The 21,790-nt window shown below is 42.9% G+C and overlaps 1 protein-coding gene and 1 long non-coding RNA gene across 4 annotated transcripts in view; one reads left to right on the top strand and one right to left on the bottom strand.

Annotated features, from left to right (window-relative positions):
* The window catches only part of LOC132822357 (receptor-type tyrosine-protein phosphatase gamma-like), a 695,764-nt gene that overhangs the window by 419,325 nt on the left and 254,649 nt on the right, over positions 1-21,790 (bottom strand). The gene's annotated exons all lie outside the window — the stretch shown is intronic.
* Positions 14,680-21,790, top strand: part of LOC132822358 (uncharacterized) — a 66,652-nt gene continuing 59,541 nt past the window's right edge. The window contains exon 1 of the long non-coding RNA XR_009645434.1: positions 14,680-14,754. This is a non-coding gene — a long non-coding RNA (uncharacterized LOC132822358). The remainder of the gene's footprint in view (positions 14,755-21,790) is intronic.

Below are 21,790 nucleotides of genomic sequence, written 5' to 3'. Positions count from 1 at the left end.
ATACTGTGTAACTCTATGACTTGTGCACATACCTCCACCAAATCAATGAGTCATAAAGTTATAGATTCACACAGCAAGGTGTTACAACATGGAGTAAACCCCCCTCTCTGCTAATTTAAACCGGCAACACAGAAAAGATTCACCCGTGCTGTAATCTGTTAAAATTCAAGAGGCAAAAAGCTATCCCAAAAATGAGTATTTAAAGTAAAAATTTAATTTTTAAAAATCTAACAGAGAATAATTAACTAACACCTATTTACAACTCATTTATCTAAACCTATCTAGTCTGATAAAAGCTCTGATTAAGATTTATAGAAATATTCAAATTTCAAACCAGCCAGCTGTCAAATCTTCTCTTGGCATCTTCCTCTGTAGATTTGCTCTCCAGGTTGGTGTCGATCTTTTTTCCTGTGCAAACTCCTTCTCCAGATAGGTACCTCTCAGAGAGTTCTTACTAGCATGCTACATCTGTTGGTCTTTTGAGAGTTCTCCTCCATCTGTTCAATTTTTTTCAACTTTATACCCCAAAGCATCAGATCATTTTATTGGTGTTAATATTGTCAATATAGTAAATCCAAACTTGATTGGAGTTTGGTATTTTGGGGAATAATTTAAACTGATTGGCTGAATTTAAATTTGCTTTTTTTTATCTCCAGGCAACCCAGCCAATCTAGTTGTTTGACCTTGTTCTGAACACGTGGGACCGTATCAAGTGGCTCTGCTATCTTTGAACTCTCTTAGAGATATAGTACCCCTTACACCTTCATAACAAAGGAAACAGACTCTTTGGTTCAACATGTCCATGCCAACCAAGTTTCCCAATCTAAACTAGTGCCATGGGCCAGCAATTAGCCCATATCCCTCTAAACCTTTCCTCTTCATGTAGTGACATAAATGTATTTTAAATGTAACTGTATCTGCATCTACCAGTTCATCTGGCAGTACATTCCACACACAAACCACTTTCTATGTGGAAAAAATTGTCCCCCCCCCCAGATCTTTCTCCTCTTACCCCAAAAACAAACCCCCCAATTTTGAACTCACTTATGCTCGGGAAAAGACCGATGTCACTCATCCTATTTATGCTTCTCACAATTCTAAAACATTTCAAAAGTCAGCCCTCCAGCCTACCCATTGTCTCCCCACAGCTCAAACTCTCTAGTCCTGCCTCCATCCCATCAACTGACAGCTAAACAAATTGTAAATAAAGAACAAGCAGTTTCTTCTTCCCTTTTTTCAGGGGCCGCTTGATCTGCCCTAGATGGTTCTCCAGAACATAAAATGCATTCTTCTATATCATGCATTGACAGCTTGTTAAACCAGGGTTAAACTTGCAATTGATGAACATTCCCCTATTTAAACAATCAAATATGCAAAAGAAAATCACTGCACCAAGCTATATAACTGTAATCAAAATATTATTCTTTGCACATGGATTCTAAACTAATAACACAGATTTCACTCTATAGCTTCTGAAAAAATTGATTCCTGCCTGCTGTCAATCACTGTGGAGTACATAATTCAAACAACAGTTCAGAGTACCTTGTGTGAGTGTGCAGGCTATTTAACTGCAGGAAGCATCACAGTCACATATGATTCTCAACCCATATCAATATAATTTGCATGCGCTAATGCACTGTAATCCACGTGAAGAAAACATATCAATTTATCCCACTCAATTAGAGTCAACTGTGGCAGACCTATGTCTTACGTAGGTTTAGCTGCACAGCTGCATAAACGTGAAGAAGGAATGTTGCACAAAAGCCCTGAAAAAGATATTCTCACGCCATTTAGTTTGATGCACAGTGGAGTAGAATTGCAGTGCAGTATTAAACCTAGTTTTATGAATGCTCCAGGGTGTAAAGCACAGCAATTTCACCCACATATGAGAAGTTGATTTGGAATCAAATAAGGTGCCATCTAACTTAAATTGATTCTTTGACAGCTAATATACATTTTATATAAGAATATAAACATATAAGAATTTCATTTGTTGTGAATGTTATTATATTTTGGTATTCACTGCCGTAGGATCTATAACAGGTAGAATACATGAAGAAGAAAATGGCTAGTTGGTCCAGCCAGCTTGTATCTATTCATGCTACCATGCACATGACATTAAGCAACTCACTAGCAAACTAAAACCATATAATGGCCTGGAAAAGGAAAACAAAACAAGGTTAAAAAAACACCGCCCAATTTAGAGGCAAAAAGTCTAGAAAATTCCTTTCTGACACTTTCAGGCGATCAGAAACAATTAGGGAGGTTACAATATTTCTTTTCAATGAATGCTTATGGAACATTCAATTCAATCTGCGAGGTTTGAAGAGTTTATACTAACAGAGATTGCATCAATTACCTGCAGAGCCAGTACAAATCCAGACTGGCAAACAAGAAGGAGTTTCATTTTGAATCAGCTGGAGAAGGTTTTCTTTCTAACATTTACTTCAGGAAATTCTATATACATTAGTTGTAGATTTAAATTAGAACTTCAGTGTAATTTCTCTGTTAAACTTGTATTGCTGGTATCAGTTAACACTGTTACAGCATCTTAATATTTAAACCAGGCTTGGCTAATGATAAATTTTACAGCAGCACCATTATTATTTTGTGGAAGTAAAGGAGATCATAAAACTGCGAGCCTAAATATGTCCAGTCAATGCGTTGATAAAAGTCAATGGACAAAGATCAATAGCTTACTGAAACCATGTCAGATTATTGATTTTTGAGTCGCACTGTAATCTGCTCATCTGTTCTACCTTACAAGACATTCACTAACAATATCGCTTAAAACAACAAAGATGCAGAAACCTCATCTGAGGCACAGCAAGATTGAGTAGAAACAAAGGACAGGTTTTTCCATTTTATAAACTAAGTAAGGGTGGAGGTGAAGATTATCAGATAAGCTAAGATCCCACTGAATGGCGGCATAGGCTCTGAGGGTTGAATGGCCTTCTTCCCCTCCTACACCTTATGGTCTAACCTCTGCCCCACAATCAAAATGGCCCCACAGACCAAGTGCCAATCAGGTACTTAATTTTTTTTATTTCAAAAATACACTTTATTCATCAAATACTTTGATGATCTATACAAGTGGACATGCTATACATATGTAAATATTCCATTTCTTTGCACAAGTAATCGTTCCTATTTACAGGTCTGCACAAATACATTTTTTTAGCTGAGGCATCAGCAGAGCACAAATGAAAGCATGGGCCCCCTGTTCTTCTTTAGGCAGGCAGATGCTACACGGTGGTCTTTCCCCACTGCACCTTGGCGGCACTTGCCCCAAGCTTCATCGCGTCCCTCAACACGGAGTTCTGGACCTTGGAATGTGCCAGTCTGCAACACTCAGTCAGGGTCAATCCCTTCAGCTTGAAGATCAACAGGTTTCGGACCGCCTAGAGAGCGTCCTTCACCGAGTTGATGATCCTCCAGGCATAGTTGATGTTCGTCTCGGTGTGCATCTCAGGAAACAGGCCGTAGAGCACGGAGTCCCGCGTCACGGCGTTGCTCGGGACGAACCTCGACAAACACCACTGCATTCCTCTCCAGACTTCTTCTGCGGAGGCACATTCCAGAAGGAGGTGTGTGACAGTCTCGTCCCCCTCGCAGCTGCTTCGAGGGCAGCGTGCGGTGCGGCTGAGAGTCCGGGTGTGCATAAAGGATCTCATAGACAGAGCCCTTCTCACCACCAGCCAAGCCATGTCTTGATGCTTGTTAGACAGTTCTGGCGATGAGGCATTCTGCTAAATGGCTTTTACAGTCTGCTCAGGGAAACACTCGATAGGATCCGCCCTCTCCTTTTCCCGAAGGGTCTCAAGGACACTATGTGCTGACCACTTCCTGATGGACTTTTGGTCAAAGGTGTTTTTCTTCATTAACTTCTCCACGAAGGACAGGTGATACGGAACGGTCCAACTACTCGGAGCGTTCCAAGGCAGCGAGGCCAGGCCCATCCTTCGCAACACCGGGGACAGGTAGAACCTCAGTACGTAGTGACACTTGGTGTTTGTGTACCGGGGATCCACGTACAGTTTGATGCAGCCACACACACAGGTGGCCATCAGGGTGAGGGTGGCAATGGGTGTACTTTTTCCCCCGTTGCCCAGATCTTTGTACAGCGAGTCCCTTCGAACTCGGTCCATCTTTGATCTCCATATAAACTGGAAGATGGCCTGGGTGACTGCAGCGGCACAGGTTCTGGGAATAGGCCAGACTTGTGCCACGTATAATAGCAATGACAGTGCCTCACACCTTATGACCAGGCTTTTTCCCGCGATGGAGAGCGACCGTAGCTTCCATCTGCCCAGTTTCTGCCTCACTTTGCTGATACGCTCCTCCCAAGACTTGGCGCATGTCCCAGCCCCCCCGAACCAAATACCCAGCACCTTCAGGTGATCGGTCCTTACGGTGAAGGGGATCGAGGATTGGTCGGCCCAGTTCCCGAACAGCATGGCCTTGCTCTTGCCTCGGTTTACCTTGGCCCCAAGGCCAGTTCGAACTGGTCACATATGCACATGAGTCTGCGCTGGACAGTGGATCCGAGCAGAAAACGGCGACGTCATCCATGTACAGGGAGGCCTTAGCCTGCAGGCCCCTGCTGCCAAGAAAAGTCACCCCTCTCAGGCTCGCATCCTTCCTGATGGATTCGGCAAATGGCTCTATGCAGCACACAAACAAGGCAGGAGAGAGAGGGCAATCCTGCCTGACTTTAGATCTGACTGGGAAGTTATCTGATTCCCACCTATTGATTGAGACTGCACTGACAATATTGGTGTAGAGCAGTCTGATCCAATTGCAGATTCCCTCCCCAAAACCCATTTTGGAGAGAACATCTCTCATAGACCTGTGTGATATCCTGTCAAAGGCTTTCTCCTGGTCCAAGCTCATCAGGCAGGTATCCAACCCTCTGTCCTGCACGTAGGCGATCGTATCCCTGAGGAGTGCGAGACTCTCAGCGATCTTTCTGCCTGGCACAGCACAGGTTTGGTCAGGGTGAATCACCAACCCCAGAGCAGACCTGAGCTGGTTGGCAATTACCTTTGACAGAATTTTGTAATCCGCATTCAACAGTGAAATTGGTCTCCAATTTTTGAGTTCCTCCCTCTCCCCCTTTCGCTTTAGATGAGGGTGATGATGCCTTTCCTCATGGATTCACTCATGGTAGCTGCCCAAAGGATACTGACATACACCTCCAGCAGGTCCTGGCCAATCAAGTCCCACAGAGCGGAATACAACTCGACCAGTAAGCCATCGCTTCCAGAAGTTTTATTCTTTTCGAAGGACTCGAGGGCCTTGGTCAGCTCGTCCAGAGATAGCGGCTGGTCCAGCCTCTCGCGTGTTCTGTCATCTAAGACCTCCGTGATAGAGGACAGGAACGACTGGGAGGCCTTGCTGTCGGTCGGCTTCGCGTCATACAGACTGGCATAGAAGGATTTACTGATCCTAATGACGTCAGCCTGAGATGACGTTATCGAGCCATCTTCTTCCTTCAGGCTGCTGAGTACAGAGCTCTCTTCGTGCACCTTCTGGAAGAAGAAATGTGACCATGTCTCGTCCTGCTCCACCGAGCGGACCCTGGACCGGAAGATTATCTTGGAAGCCTCCAAGGCAAACAGCGAGGCTTGCTGGCCCTTCACCTTCGTGAGGTCCTCCGTCACATCGACCCCCATCGTCTGCAGCAGGAGCAGGTTCTGCATACTTTCCAGGAGCTGGGACAGTTTTCCCCACCTCTCTCTCACCTCCTGAACACCTTTGAGGATGAAGAACCTCTTGATGTTCCCTTTTACTGTTTCCCACCAGTCCGCTGAGGACTCAAAGAGGGGCTTCACTGTTCTCCAACCTGCGAAGTCCCTCTTGAGCTCTTCAATGTTTCCGGGGTCAACAGCGTTGTGTTCAGCTTCCACGTTCCCTTACCCACCCGCTGCTCGTCCTATAGGTGACAGTCGGCCAGTAGGAGGCAGTGGTCAGAGAAGAACACCGGCTTGACGTCGGTGGATCTGACTGAGAGCGTTTGGGACACAAACAGATAATCTATCCTTGAGCGGGTAGACCCGTCTGCCCGTGACCAGGTGTATCTACGCTGCGCTCCATCTGCAGGGGTGCTGAAAACATTGTGCAGCTTGGGATCTTTTACCATGTCCATCAGGGCTCTGGACGTGCTGTCCAGTTTACTGTCCCCCCCGCCAGATCGTCTATCTGCATCAATGATACAGTTGAAGTCTCCGGCCAGAATGACCGGCCTGGACGTAGCCAGCAACAGTGGAAGCTGCTGCAGGACGGTCAACTGTTCACTCTTACCCACTGGGGCGTACACATTAATCAGTCTCAGGGGAGCATTCCTGTACATGACGTCGGCGACGAGGAGGCGCCCGCCCAGCACATCTTTAACCTCGGAGATGGTGAAATTGCCTCCTCGCAACAGGATATCCAGGCTGGAGGCGCAGCTATCGTTGCCCCCCGACCAAACTGACGGCCCATGGACCCACAAGCTCGACCATCTCCTGTAGCTGCTGAGGTGCGGTATCCCACACTCCTGTAGAAACAGGACGTCGGCTTTAACGTTGGCCAAGAAGGCCATCATAGAAATACATCACGTGGCTGATTTGATGCTACGCACATTGATGCTGGCAATTTTTAACCCCATTTTAACAGTTTACGAGGCTAACAGTGTCCATTTGCTGCTGGTCTTGCCCCTCTGGGGTAGCTGTGTGCATCCCCGTGGTGACGGCAAACTGCTGGACCTTCCCAGGGCTGAGGTAGCTGTCCGGCTCCACACTGGAGCCATTTCCCCGCTCTGGTGTCTTCGGGTCGGCCCCAGGGGCCGCACCGTCCAGTTCTCCATCTGACAGTGGGGCTGTCACAGGACCGCTGCTCCCAGTTACCTGAAGCTGTGGACCGGTGGGTACCTCTTGGTTCTCACCGGATGGGGGAAGGCCTTTACCCATCCCCTCAGAGGGATCGTCTTTTCCTGCTTGGGCGGTACTGCCCTCCTTTTTCCCCATGGCGCTCTGTCTCTTCCTCTGGTGACGACCCTCCTTGCGCCCGTCCTCACCGTCGGAAGAGCTGCCTGTATCCTCGTCGTGTAGGTGTCGCTTCCCCCTTCACTGGGTGGCTTTGGGGCCCTTGAGAGGTTTCCTCTTTCTGCTTTTGACAGTAATCCAATCCTCTGCCTCCTTTGATCCCTCCTCTTCCATTTCCTCCGTCTGTCTTGAAGGAGCTTGGATCACCTGCTGCATCTCCCTGCTGTCTGCCGTCTGCTCTGCTACAGCCTGCCCTTCCTTCCGGGCGCCTCCAGACACCGTTCCCATGCTGTTTTGTGGTACCTTGCTGGTCTTAGTCGATCCACGGCTCGTGTTGCCACCTCCGGCCATCTGTGTGTAGGTGGCGACTCCTCATCTTGGGCAGGCCTTGTACATGTGGCCCGCCTCTCCGCACAGATTACAGTTCTTGGCCTCCTTACATTCCTTGGTTGGGTGGCCTTCCTGCTTGCAGTTTCGGCAGACGGTCACCTTACAATCTGCTGCCATGTGGCCTGACCTCCCGCAGGTTCTGCACACTTTCGGCTGCCCTGCGTATGTCAGGTAAGCTCTACTTCCTCCGATGGCAAAACTGGAGGGAGTATGGAGGATGTTCCCACTGGCATCGACCCTCAGGGTTACCCTGACCTGTCATTTGCTGGTCCAGATCCCGAAACGATCGACCACATCGGTACTCTCTCCCTCGACCTGGACGTATCTTCTCAAGAAGGTCAGGACATCTGCTGCTGGAGCGTGGGGTTTGTATATCTGGATTGTTACAACGTGACTCCTCTGCGCAGGAAGCACACGCAACGGGACCGCCGACAAGATGGAGAACAGAGGTTCCCGTTCCTCCTCCTTGAAGACCTTCAGGAGCTGCTCGCAATTCTTCACGCTCCTGAAGGTCACGTCGAAATAGCCTGCCGTAGGGAAATCCTGCAGGCAGTACACGTCCACTTCTTCAAACCCGCAGCATTTCAGCAAAATCTTCTTCACGAACACCGTCCGATTGACAGGTGTGTGCTCCTCCACCTTCTTCACAGTCACCTTGGCCAGGGCTGCGAGCAGCTGCTGGGGCCATAGCTCTGAGGTTGGCTGGTAACTGAATTGGCATTAGACCGAAGCCAGCATAAAGATCCACCAAGAGCAGGTTAGCACAACCAAACGATCCTCCAACGTCCAATCACGATCCAGCGATGGTCTCCAGCAGCTCTGACGACTCGCAACACGATCCCCGTAGTTTCTCCCTCACCAGCATACGTCCGCAGCGTCGAACCTGCAGCTCTCGAGCAGAATCTCTTCCTCTGGTCCTCAGGAACTACACATATTTCGAGCAGTTACTTTAGTGTTGAAAAATAGGCTTCTCAACCAATCAGGTCCTGTGGCCAAGAGACTCTTCTTCACCTGAGAATACCAGCCAAAGGGAGGCCAGCATCATGGTGAGTTGTAATGATGCACCCAAGGCCAAGAGCGCTGGCTGAAAAGCAGCCATGAAGACTGTGACATTTGAAAAGGTCAATGATTTTCACGTGAAGAGAGGGATCGGGGTGTGAGAAACAAGGAAAGCTGGGTAGCTCTCTCTGTGGTGCCAACCCAGTCAACTATTGGGTCCTTTTACAAGGTCTCCATCTTACTCTCTCCATCTTACTCTCTGTACATTCAGTTGGTGGTCATTTGGTTAGCAAGCAGCCAACCATCCAGCTAGGCAATCACTTAATCAGCTATTGAGTCTCTCACTTCTCAGCTGTCGAAACTTGAGACAATAACACAAAACTAGTAGGGAATTATTTTCATTTTCACATATGCAGCCCATGTGGAGATGGGCCGAAAAGAAGAAGGGACTTCCACTTGGGGACAGGCAAGTTTTCCAGCCCAAATTAAGTTTTATTGTACTCATTACATATTCAAATGTGCCAAATGACAAATTTTAGAGTTGGTAGCTTGGAATTCTGCTGAGAGCTTCTGGATTTCAACTTCCAGGTACCATATTTAAAAGAGATTGGAGAGCAGTTCACTCTCTGCAACCCAGGCAATGCTAAAAGGCAGTCCATTGCTTTAGTGATGCCACTGGAGATTCTCCTGCAGTTAGTGCATGAGGGATGTTTCCAAGGGATGACAACAAGAGGCTAGCCAACTCACATTTGTTTACAAAAGATAAAGTTATCATAATAGGATTGCTCTCTCACTTATGAGAGATGACTGGTGAGCTCACATGAGGGGAGAGGTTGAGAAAACGAACCCATTGAAGAAGTGAACCCATGATATTGGTATCATCCTGCATTGCCAACTATACATCCAGATAACTGAGCTAAATCAGCCTCCTAATAAGCTTAATTACACTCACAACCATAACTTTGGGATTGACGTCTCTATAAGTATTCATCAATGTAGGCATAATGCTCATTTGCCAAATACAAATGTCTCTAATGCTTCCTCTCTACTTTTATCTTTCTCTCTACTTTTATCTTATCTATTCTCTTCATAATTTTATATGTTTCTGTAAGATAACCCCTAATTCTTCTAAATTCCAATGATTATAATCCTAGTCTACTCAAGTAATTTCTCATAAACCAAACCCCTCAACTCCAAAATCAACCTAGTTTACCTCCTGTGCACCACCTCTCATGCCAACATTTCCTTTCTCAGTAAGGAGACCAAAACTGCATGCAGTACTCCAGGTGTGGCCTCACCAGCATCCTATAAAGTTGCAAAATAACCTCCCTGCTTTTAAACTCAATCCCTTTAGCAATGAAGGACAAAATTCCATTTGCCTTCTTAATTACCTATTGCACCTGCAGACCAAACTTTTGTGATTTATGCACAAGGACACCCAGGTCTTTCTGCACAGCAGTGTGCTGCAATTTTTTACCATTCAAAAAATATTCCTTTTCACTGTTATTCCTACCAAAATGGATGAATTCACATTTATTAATATCGTACCCCATCTGCCAGACCTTTGCCCATTCATTTAACTGATTTAGCTTCCTCTACCAAGTTTCACAGTCCTCTGTACACTTTGCTCTACCACTCATGTCAGTGTCATCTGCCAACTTTGACACACTACATGTGGTTCCCATTCCAAATCATCTATGTAAATTGTGAATAATTGCAATCCCAACACTGATCCCTAAGGCACACCACTAGTCACTGATCACCAACCAGAAAAACATTCATTTATCCTCACTCGTTGTTTCCTGTTAGTTAAGCAATCCTCCATCCATGCTAATACATTACTCACAATGCCATGCATCGTTACCTTATGCAGCAGCCTTTTGTGCAGCACCTTGTCAAATGCCTTTTGGAAAAGTAGATACATCACATCAACTGTGTCCCCGTTGTCCACCATGCTTGTAATGTCTTCATAGAATACCAGTTGATTAGTTAAGCATGACCTGCCTTTCATGAACCCATGCTGCGCCTGCCCGACATGACAATTAGATGCCTCGGCCATTTCCTCATATCCCATTACTAAATACCCCTTCTCATCCTGTAAAGACCGATGTTTACCTTAGCCACACCTTTTCGTTCTATATAGATGTCTTGCTATTTCTTCGTTGATAATACATTCAAACATTTTCCCCACTACAGAATTAAAGCCAACCAGCTTACAATTCCCTATCTTTTGTCTATCTCCTTTCTTAAACAGAGGCGTCACATTTGCTGTTTTCCAATCTGCTGTAACTGCCCCAGAATCCAGCGAATTTTGGAAAATTAACACACGTGCATTTGCTATTTCGCCCCCCATCTCTTTTAGCACCCTGGGATGCATTCTATCACGGCAAGGAGACTTGTTTACCTTTAGCTCCATTAGCTTGCCCAACACTACCTTTTTGGTGATAATGATTGTCTCCAGGTCTACATCTACCTTCATCTCCTTGTCAATCATTGGCATGTTAGTCGTGTCCTCCACTGTGAAGACTGACACAAAATACCTGTCCAATGCCTCTGCCATTTCCTCATATCTCATTACTAAATCCCCCTTCTCATCCTGTAAAGGACAAATGTTTACCTTTATGTCCTTCTTGTTCTAAGTATTTATAGAAACATTTGCTCTCTGTCCTTATATTCTGAGCTAGTTTACTCTCTAATGGAGGGGAATAGATCAAGGGAATATTGTTGAGCACCTGTCTATTGTTACTCTTCCCTGCCAGTGTGCAATGACACCATCCACACCCAGAAGACTGCTGTACAACAGGTCTCGCATGAGCCCGATACACCTTCTAGATTCGGCTATAAATGAACTGATAGATATGCAGATGAGCTGATAGAGATCATGTGCAGCCTGGAGCAAAGATCAGAGGAGTTGGCCCAAGTTCTATGATGTAGTGGCTAGACTTCAAGAAATCTCACATGAAAATCAGAGTAGGTACATGCCAACTTCAGTTTAATGCTTGCTGTTGGACACAAGGAACTAGCATCTCAGGATATGTTCCATTGCTACCAGCCGTATATACCTCATGTCAATGGACATTGACATCTGATATGTACCAGCCTTGAAGAAGACTTATGGTACATCTCTGATCCATTTATAATTGTGCCTGCACTTCAATATTCACCTGTACTTATTACTGAATACTGCTGCAGGGACACTGTGTACTAAGGGACAATCGCCCAACTAAACAGAACAAGCTTCAAATTACGTATGTCTTCCTTTGCCATTTCGCAGGGACACGTGAGCAGGAAGTTTGACATGGTTATCAGCAGGCCTCAGTCAAGTCAACATATAAATTTTACTCTGGAGGTCCTGACATTATAAGGCAAGGTCAGCCTCTGATACCAATCAAGGGCTTGGTCACAGTCAGTCAGCCATTCGAGGCAGTCAGAGTCAGGGATGCTGCTCACGTAAGGGGTAAGGATTCAAATGTCAGGCAGCACACCACCTGTCTGGACTCCTCTTGCCCTATTATAGGCTGTTTTCCTGCTGGAATGAGAGAGAGAGAGAGAGAGAGAGAGAGAGAAAGAGAGAGACGGGCATTATGGCAAATAAATGTAGGTATGCACAGCAAATACTTTTAGTGCAGTTGGGAAAGTGTCCTGAGCGTGTGAGTTGGCAGCACAGATGGTTTGCAGGGTTAATGGCGTTGAGGAAAAAAATGAATGGAGTTGATTTTGCAGGCAATAATAAAGCTGTGGAGCATAAGTCTTGGTGGGAGTTGGATACAGTAGTAGAGATAGAGCAAGTGTAAAGTATTGAGAAAATGGTGGCACTCACAGTGATGGAGTGGAGTGCCAACATTGTTAGGCATTCCTCCAGACAGCTGAGACTGCTGACTCCAGACAGCTAAGGTTGCCCAGGTGGCAACCTTGAGCAAAACATGAGTTGTGACCTCCATGGCTGGCCGTGGGGCAAAGAGGAGCAATACACCTGAACCCTGCATGCAAAGCAGACCGTCAACTTACCATTATCCATAATGTTGAGATAAATGTCAAGAATTGCACAACGCAGAGTCATTTTTGATAAGATGTGGCTAGAATCAGACATGAGGAACAGCATAAAGGTGGATAGTTAGTTAAAGATGAGTGTTTGATAAGATATGGTGAGAAAGCACAGTTCAATTGTGGTGAGAATCCCTCTAAAAAACTTGACGCAACTTGCACTTTGTAAGATTCAGCCCATGTATTCAGCCAAATATTGATTCGTCTTTCTTGGATCCACATTAATGATCTAACATTTACTCAACACTGAACACCATCTGCTCTAGTTGTGTCAAATTACTTATTCTGTTCCCTTATACACAACTTGCTGTGCCTCCTAACTTAGTGTACTTTATACACTTGGATGATGTACAACTCCTTATTGCTTCACCTAAGTCATTAATATTTGGTAAACAGCTGAGGCCACAGATTTGGCCCCTGGGGAGCACCATCAATTAGGACAACACCATTCTGAACCAATTTGTCCATTAGTACATATGGTTAGCAGCAAATGGTGGGAGATTGATGCCAATTTCCAGCATTTAATTCGTAAAAATGAAATGGTACAAAGTCCAAGATACTGCCTTGTTTCGCTTCAGAATGATCTCCATACTGCATCTCCTAAAACAATGATATTTTTATTTCACTGAGTGGAAATTTCTTGTTTATGTAGCCTTTCTGTAAGAAAGATCTGTTGAGGTTAGTAGGGAGAACTCCTTAAGTTTCTATTTCACTGACTACTTATAGATTTTGTTTCCATGGACTGTGAAAGTAATTCGCCGAGTCCTTTGCAATTTCTTTTTAACAAATCTGAACACCTAAATGTTCTCAGTTTCTGTAGCTTGTGGAATTCTAACCTAGTTCTACTGGTTTTGAAGATTCACAAACAAAACTCTTTCATTGAGGTGACTTGATTCCTGAATTCTTTATAGGTGAAAAGTTAAATTTGCTTTTAACTCAAAGTAAGAGCAAATTACTGCAGATGCGGGAATAGTACTGAAATCAACAAATGCTGGAGACCACAGCAGGTCAGAGACCATCCATGATGAGATAGCAAGCTAATGTTTCATGTCCAGATGACTCTTCATCTGAGCTGGTGAAGTGTGGAGAGGGCAGCATTTATTCTCTGGTTGTGGTGGTGGTGGGTGAAGGGTGAGACTGGCAGCACATAGAGTGGTGAGAAGAGAAAATATGTTGTTCCACCCTAGTGGGACTGTCTTCCCTTTCCAGTCTAGCAGTTAGACACACCATTGTTCTGCCATTCTCACATTCTGATCACTTTATTTGAACTATCAACATCTTTTCTCTATCAGTACTCTACACCCCATCACCGCCACATATCTCCACCCCCACAACAACAGCATAAACGCTGCCCCCCTCCACACTTTACTTCAGCTCCGATGAAGGGTCATCCAGACTCAAACGTTAGTTTGCTCTCTCTCCATAGATGCTGTTTGACATGCTGTAAACTCTAGCATTTGTTGTTTTTGCTGCTTGTAACACAACCCTGGTATTTTCTGAATTGAATTAAAATAAAACTTTCATTATAGATCCCTTCAAACTAAATACAAAGCTAATGACCTTTTATGCTGTTATAAACCTAGCAGTATAAATACTTTTCTAATAACACTACAGAGGTTGACAACAGCATGCTTACAATCAAATACTGGATTTAGTCACTGTTTTGAAAGGTCGTCATTAACTTGCTGATTTCTTTTAAAAGGATTGCAAAACTAATGCTTATATATGTGTAGGTACCATTCATTACACAAGTGATAAAGGTCATGACTGTGAAACAAACATCATATTGGCAGAAAGTAAAAAACACTGTGCTAATGCTGAGGCTAAGGCATTGTTGGGTCAAATTATAGTGAGATTTATTTTACTATCCTAAACTTGACATGGAGTGCTTGAAAGCAAAACTGCTTCCGTAATATAAGAAGCATGTCAATTCTTGCCTTAAGATTTGAGCATGAAAATAAATCAAAATGCTTTTGCATATAAAAGATGAAGAAGAAAACATTTTCAGCTCCAGCAAAACTGGCAACTCGGTGCACAAGACTGTACTGATGTTGCGATAAAATCTGCTGCTGGGAATTACAAAAAGGGTAGGTTGGGTTAACTTCCTTTGATCTCTCCCTTCCTGTGATTGATGGAGAAGGCAGATCATAGCCAATCAGCAGATCCCCACAATAATTAGCTGAAATCAGCAGTTCATTGTGTGAAACACTGTAGATGAAAACCTGCATGTAGCTCCTCCATTATCAGGGCTCACAAGCTGCTTCACCGCACTTCCCAATCAATGTCTGGATCACGAGTAAGTTTATCTTTGGTTTTCTTAAGGTCAAACTTTTGAAGAACAAAGTAACCTGTTATTACAATATTGAGTTTAATTAATGAGCTGGGAAGCAAAAACATCAATATGCCATCACATTCATTAAAAAGAGTGCCATATTTGGTCAAAAAATTCTTGCTAATAAATTAGATTAAGAGGCTGGGTGCTATACTTAGCAAATATTTACAATTTTGCAAGCAGAACTCAGTCATATGAACTCAGAACACAGGACCAGAAATTACATGGGCCGTACAATAAACCATTGATGTTGCTCATATACCCTTCCTCGTTCAAGGAATGCTTGAACTTCTTGTGGAGAGTGCATTTTTTTCCCCGGTGAATGGACTCATGCTCAAGTACTTCAAAGTGCATACTTGTAAGATTTGACATTGGATGTTGGTTACAAAATTTAGACAATTTTCACTATTACAAATCTGTAATCCATGGATGCTCTTACAGTCTGGTATTATGATTATAGACAAAGAACAAAATTATTTTAGTTTACTAACAAAACATTAATTGTCCTTGTACAACTGCAGTTTAGACTGAAATTCAAAACATACAGAAAGTTGTCTTTGGTATGATGGAAAGCATTAGGGAACGGGGATATTGAAAGCCAGACTGTAATCCAAACACAATTTAGGTCAAAATATGATTTGAATTTATTGATAGTTTCTGAAAACATGTAAGATCAAGAAGTTATATAAGATAGAAAAAAACCCACAAATAAACAAGATAAATCTGAGGAGTTGATTCCAGAAGTGTTTGAAAGGTTGGGCAAGAGATAGAATTTTGCTTATTCATGGACTGTGTAATACACAAGTGTTTATGTCTCATCTCTTTGAATAATAGAGTAATGCTGCTTACATTCAATCTCTTGCTGCTGCCCAAATATAGTCAGCTTTGAGTTTATAATGAGCGCTTCCGAAGATCCTCATCTGATTATATTTATTCCCTCAGATGGAGCCTACTTGTGTTTTGAGATTTATTTGGTTTCAATCCTATTAGTTCATTCAATTATAGTTTTCTTTTATGTCTGTACAATTCTCCCTGCCACTAATCTCTCGCCTTACTTGTACTTTCTATGTCATTTTCCTTTTCTGAAACCTGAAGTGAAATATTCGGTTCTCCTCTGTCCTTATCCTCTATTACTGTCACACTGTAATGTCTTTTCAAGGCTCAATTCTTCCATTAGCACTCTCTTTATCTTGTTTTATTCATTTAAAACCCACTGGGATTACCCTTGATCCTGTTTGTAAGGTTTTTTTTATTCTACTCTGTCATATTTCCTATTATTTTCTTGGTCTCCCTTTGCATTTTAAAATTCAATTCAAAAAAACAAAGCATCAGGTAATAAAACAGTAAATATTTCAATATCCAACATAAAATGCAACAAAGCATAATAAAATTTGGAGAGAAAAGGTACTGGTCAATCAAAGCTACTCTTTTGTATATTTGCTCAAAACAGGACATCAAAATGAACCTACCAACTATCAAAAATATAAAATTCTGAAATTTTTTTGTTGATTCCATGGATAATTGCTAATAACAACAGAAGAGTAGGCCATTCAGCCTTTTCCAATTCGGTAATTTTTTATCTCTTTGTCAATTCCATTCGTCTGCCCTTATGCTGAGAGCCAAACACCAGCCCATGATTTTTAAACCTCTGCCCCACTGCTCTGCCCTTACAAATCCCATATCCTTTGTCCTACATAATCTAAGGTCAGAAGTCTCAGAACACCAGGTTGTAGTCCAATGGGTTTATTTGAAATCACAAACTTTCGAAGCACTGTTCCTTCGTCAGGTGAAGTGAAGAGAATCACATAGGTACAGAATTTATCGGCGGAGAGATCAAAAGATCGTATGAATGCTGTGAGTGGAGTTGAATAATAAGACTTTGCAGGTAATCAAAAGTGTACATTCATCCAGTGTGAGTAAAGTGTCAGCAGCTGAACAGTAAGTGAAGGGATGACCTACAATCCGGTTAATTGAGGCAGAAAGATAATTACAAAACGTTTAAAAATAAGATGGGCTAGAGGCAAACCAAATGGCTAGAATAACGTGAAAGGTATAAGAGTTTCATGCTGAGGGTCTAACCAAAGTAACAAGTCATCCAAAACTGTACAAACTAATTAAGGTTGATAGATCATAACAGGTTATCAAGGTGATAGTGTCAAACAGGACAGTAAGAAAGATTTACAAATATAAAACACTATGGTGGGGTTACATGAAGCGTGAGATGAAAGTAAGACCACAGTTGAGGCCGTCTTCATGAGTACGGAACTTGGCTATCAGTTTCTTGTTGATGATTGTCCATTATTGTATATTTTGAAGGCAGCCTTGGAGGATGCTTACACGACGATTGGAGGCTAAATGTCCTTGACCACTGAAGTGTTCCCTGACTGGGAGGGAAAATGTCTGTCTGGCGATTGTTGCACGGTGTGCATTCATCCATTGTCATAGCATATGTGTGGTCTCTCCAATATATCATGTGCTGAGGCAATCTTCCCTGCAGCATATGAGGTCGACAACATTGGCCAAGTCGCACGAGTATCTGCCTTGTACATGATAGGTGGTGTTCCCATGTGTGATGGTAATGTCTCCATCAATGATCTGACATGTATTGCAGAGGTTGCCATAGCAGGGTTATGGGTTGTTGTGGTTGATGGTGTCCTGAAAGCTGGGTAGTTTGCTGCAAACGATGGTCTGTTTCGAGTTTCGCAGATGTTTGAGAGGACAATAATGAACTTCTGGCAGAAGACAGGACCTGTTCCATGGCATTACCGAGTCTAAGAACTGCCAGCCCTGATTAGCTGGCAACCTCCCACTGGGCAGGAGCTGCATCCGAAACCCTATCCCCAGGGTGTTAATTCCAGGATAGATCAGTACATAGCCTTACCAATGCCCAACTGGCTAAATTCGGTGAGCCTACCCTGGAGTAGACAGAATTGCTCCTTGGTGAGGAGACACCTGCCACCCACAAAACGATTCCATCATTTGTTGATAGGCAATTTTAGTCATCCTGATGTTCATCGTAAATACTCTTCTGTTGTAGGCTTTGGTGAATACATCAACTCTCTGTTCTAGTTTTTATTCAGTGAGCCCTAACTTGTGTCTCATCATGATATTGTAGTATTACTACAGAAATGGATGGTGTTTGTTTTGGTCTTCAACCAGTTGAGGTTAAACAATTTATCATCAGTGTGATATTTAATTACATTACTGTAAGGGAACCTCTCAGTAGTAAGTTGTACTGCGCGCAAGAAAGATCACAGTGCAATGCCACAATCTTGTGTGATGCCTGATTTGATGAAGAAGAGGTGTCTTTTAGTGATATGTCTGTAAGTGGCATGTGCAGGTGAGGATGGATTTCAATGATTACCAGCCCCATTAGGCATTGCTTTATTATGTAAACATCCATTCCCATGATTTTTGATTAGCTTGTTCTTGAAAACCTTGAATTTGATGTCATTTGACAGGCCTGAAACATGAACTTGTTCCATCACCATCACAGGTATCAATTCTTTTCAGTGGTCAATGCCAAACCAAAGAATCAGTGATCAATTCTATGTTTATTGGCTGTAAGCATAGAATGTGCAATTTGTACATCTTTTCAGTCTGTGTTCCTGACTATTATGCCATCAAAGAAGTGCCAATGATCCAATTTTGGATGCTGCTAGGATATCTTTTTTGGGCAGTGAGCACAAGATCATGGAAAAGTGTGGACTGTTCTGAAGTGAAATAAGCTGATAATGTTCGGTTGCAATATTGTTATGATCAGTAGCCACACAAATGCCAACAACACTTTATTGATACTGCCGAACCACAAGTTTAAACTTTCCATGTCAACTGATAGCTCTTGGTATGTTCCCTAAAGCAGTAAATATTAAATACATCAAACTCACAGGCATCAACACCGGCTTTCTTCAAACACTGAAATAAGCTTTTATTAGTTGGAAGCCCAATAAATTATGGCACCTTTTTAAATTGCACACTAAACTACATTGGTGTTATATTCCTTTTGCTGCAATTGTTATTAAATGGCCTCCTCCAGGGAGGCTTAAATCTTTGTAATCATGTACCATTTAAACTTCTTTTTTCTTTTGTTTACTTCCTCTTCAAAGATATGTTGCATTCTGTTTCCAATGCTGGTTTTCATCACATGCAAAAAAATTCCTCTATTTTCAATTCTCTTCATGAAATGTATACTTTCTGATAAGTGACAAATTATCAATTTTATTTTACTTGTTTACCTGATGAAACTCCTCATAACTTTAAATATCTTTATGAAATTATTGCCTCGTAATATTCTGTTTTAACAAAAAAAATCAGTTGAGGTGCCAAAAAGGATCGCAATGCCCAAGCACCCCACATCCATTTGGGTTGAACACGTAATTTTCATATTGTGTGCTCATCAACAAGATTGAAGCATGCAGTTTAGAGTGGAATTATTGACGCTTGGATTGACAGTCAGCAGAGCACCGAAGTGTGAGTGAGTGAGTGTGTGAGTGTGTGTGTGGGTGTGCGTGTTCTTCCTTTTAAAGTGCAGGTGCATGTAGGCTACAGTAGCTTCTGGAACAATCTCAAAATGATCGAAGGAAGGCAAAAGACATCCAATGGATCTAAAGGCCAGAGAAAGAGCTGCCAAGTTCTCTGATGTGGTGTTGAAGGATCCACTGATAGAGACTGAGGAGCATCAATGAAGGAAGGGGAATAGGTGAACACATGGGTTATTCCCAGCGTCTAGCTCACAGGGCTTAACTGCAATGCCAAAAATTAAAGCATATCACATGTGTTTCCAAGGTCAGTAAATGCATCTTCAGATGAAGTCTCCAATCATAGAAACACCATTCTCTGATGCTGCTCATTGCAGCACAGCACCATTCTTCATCCATATGCACTCAGGCTGTATGTAACATTTATGTGGTCCAACCTCACATGCCAAACACACATCCAACTTTCACAGCTTACACGTGGATTCATTTATTCAGCTGTCAGTAAAAAAGTAATTTTGAAAATGAACATATAGTCATATTGGGACTCTATTTTGAAGTACACAAGTCAGACCAGTGTCATTTGCAAGTTTTACTTTTTAATTCCTTCTGGGTTACTGCAAAACACTTGCTAACCTTTTCTTTCTCTCATGTGTCAAGGCCACTGCATAATGGCAGACAGCAACAGTGAACAGTGAGCCTACATCTCCTGGGCATACAGGAGAATGTTGTACAAAAGAAATCTGTCATCCTTAACTGGTCTGACCTACATGAGACTTCATACACACGTCAATGTGATTGCCTCTTAACTCCCCATTGAAATAGCCTAGAAAGTCAATGAATTGTATCAAATTACTACAGAAAAGTCAGACAAAAATAAAACAGAATGGACCATGCGGCACTGAACCTAAGCAATAGATATAAAAAAGGTACAATCTGCTAAGTCATCCCTGCAAGTTTCTCCAACACCATCTGCTAATTTGTGTCAAAATTAAGAGAGCAGAACTCAGACAAGCCAATCATTAACTTGATACATTCACAATCACCAAATCAGAGCTTATAGTCAACATCCCAGAATCCTCCATTACCATCCACAGGCATGCCTGCAGGTTACACCCACCAAAGATGGTAGCGCTGGAATGTGCAATCAAGGGAGAGGCGCTCTGTGGTTTCTCAATATTGACTCCACACCTCATGAAGTTTAAGGTCAAATACGGGCAACAAACCTCCTGATTACTTCCTGTCCCTCACTCAACAATGAATCATGATGAACATCATTTGGAAAAAGCACTTAGTGTAGTAACAATGTACTTAGTTGAGTGACTTCAATATTAGTATCACTGTTGACTTCAGTATTACTATCACTGAAGAAGGTATCTAATCAACTGGCCTTACAGTCGGTGTGGGAACCAACAATAATGGGAAAAATCTACTTCATTTCATCTTCACCAATCTAGCTATTACAGAAGTGTATACCTTTGACAGTATTGGGAGGAATAGCCACCACATTATCCTCATGGAGTTGAGTCCCAACTTTATGCTAAGGGCGTCCACCATCTTGTTTGACACTACCACCATGCAAATGGAATATATTCAAATTGGTGTTGGTAGGTCAAATTGAGATCCATATGGCCCTTTGGGCAATCAGCAGTGGATTCCACCTCAACCATAACCTCCTACATTCCTCACTTTACCACTATTACCAAGGTAACAGTATGGGAAAGCATATCAAGAGTAGCACTTAAAAATGAGGTGCCAAACTAGTGAAAATAGAACATAGGATAATGAACTAACTCCCAGAGGCCGGTATCCTATCACCAAATGACCCTTTATCTACATGTTGAGTCCTTGACACAGATCCAGCTCCCTCAGACCTAGCTCTCAATGTGAATAGGATATCACACTGTACGTAATCTAATCTAATCTAATCTAACACTACTGTTCTTTTTTATATTTTATGAAACAAGACACAGTTTACAAAACAATTAACATTAACAGCTGTTTACAGAGAAACAGCAATTTTACAAGGGAGAGGAATGGCAAAGCCAGGCCCCAAAACTTACTGTTGAACCAGTTTTCAGGGAAATAGGACAAATCTTAAATCCCGATACTCCTGTTCTTTTTTAAAAAGAAACAAAGAACTTCAAAGTAAACTCCTCCCTACTGCAAAGAATTCAACAACAAAAATCAGTCACCTCTTCCCTTGAGAGAGCAGAGTCCTTCCCTTCACTCAACACTGGTCCAGCTCCCTCAAGAGCCAGCTCTCAGAGTGTTCTTTTTTTTTCCTTTTTTTCCCTAACTGCGGTTGTGCTTATTTTTCCCTCAGCACGCATGTTGTGTGTGTGTGTAGGTGTGAGACACAGTGAAGATATTCCTGTTCTTTTTTTTTCTTTTTTCTTTATTTTTTTTACCGGGGGCAATACTGCGTGATTCTCCTGGTTATATTTTTTTTGAGACACAGTGAGAATCTCCTGTTTATATTATTATTATTAACCCCCACACTGCCGCCTAACTGCGGTAGTGCT

Source organism: Hemiscyllium ocellatum, chromosome 14, assembly GCF_020745735.1.
Source record: "Hemiscyllium ocellatum isolate sHemOce1 chromosome 14, sHemOce1.pat.X.cur, whole genome shotgun sequence".
Lineage (NCBI taxonomy): Eukaryota > Metazoa > Chordata > Chondrichthyes > Orectolobiformes > Hemiscylliidae > Hemiscyllium > Hemiscyllium ocellatum.
This window is presented reverse-complemented; position numbering and strand designations above follow the sequence as displayed.